Source organism: Rutidosis leptorrhynchoides, chromosome 3 (assembly GCF_046630445.1).
Source record: "Rutidosis leptorrhynchoides isolate AG116_Rl617_1_P2 chromosome 3, CSIRO_AGI_Rlap_v1, whole genome shotgun sequence".
In the NCBI taxonomy this organism is placed as follows: domain Eukaryota; kingdom Viridiplantae; phylum Streptophyta; class Magnoliopsida; order Asterales; family Asteraceae; genus Rutidosis; species Rutidosis leptorrhynchoides.
The window spans coordinates 49,028,344-49,029,174 of NC_092335.1; the positions used below are offsets into that span (position 1 = coordinate 49,028,344).

Sequence of the window (831 nt, forward strand, 5' to 3'; positions counted from 1 at the left end):
ATTAGTACTTTATATCATTTACCTTGCAATTCACCCCTAACTTTTTACTTATTTTATTGTTTTATATTTATAAAATATGGGCACAAAAAAATTTATCACATTATTCATTCTTTTCCATTTATGAAAAGTAGACAATAAATTTAAAACATCCAAAAAAAATAATGATTAATAGATATGGGAAGGGGGGAGTCCTTTATATCATTTATCATTTACCTTGTAATGTGATGATCTGTTTAATATTATGTTTATATCTATATCTATAATATATATAAAACTCTAAAATGATGTTATCATTAAGCTAATTATCCTTTACTTTTCATAATGATGATGTCATAATTATATATTAATCTAATTAAAAAAATAATACGAAATCTTTTATAAAAGAAAATATTAATTTTTTCTAAATTGTAATTTTATTTTTCTAAAAAAAATTAAAAGGCATTTATTATTATTATTATTAAAAATATAAATACTCAACTTTGAGCGAACTTTATGTTTGTAAAATCGACGACAAGTTTCTTAGTCGGAATCCGTGGTTCCACGGGGCAATAAACTAAATGACTTTAACATTTAAATTCACTTAATACCTAAAACATATTATTAAATTGTTTCGTTTAAAAAAAATCGTGTTTCTAGGGGTCATTTCACTAGTTACTAGATGAGGATGCTAAATAGAAAATTGAACTGTACGTGCAGCTAGCCTTCTAGTTTTCGCATACAATGTTTAGATGTGTTGCAAAATGTTAGAAAAAACTAAATGGGGCATTCCGAGAATTGAACTCGGGACCTCTCGCACCCTAAGCGAGAATCATACCACTAGACCAAATGCCC

At 26.2% G+C, this 831-nt stretch overlaps 1 non-coding gene across 1 annotated transcript; it reads right to left on the bottom strand.

Moving 5' to 3' along the window:
* Positions 1-759: 759 nt before the first annotated feature.
* TRNAP-AGG (transfer RNA proline (anticodon AGG)) lies at positions 760-831 on the bottom strand. Its single transcript has one exon. It is a non-coding gene; the product is annotated as a tRNA-Pro (tRNA).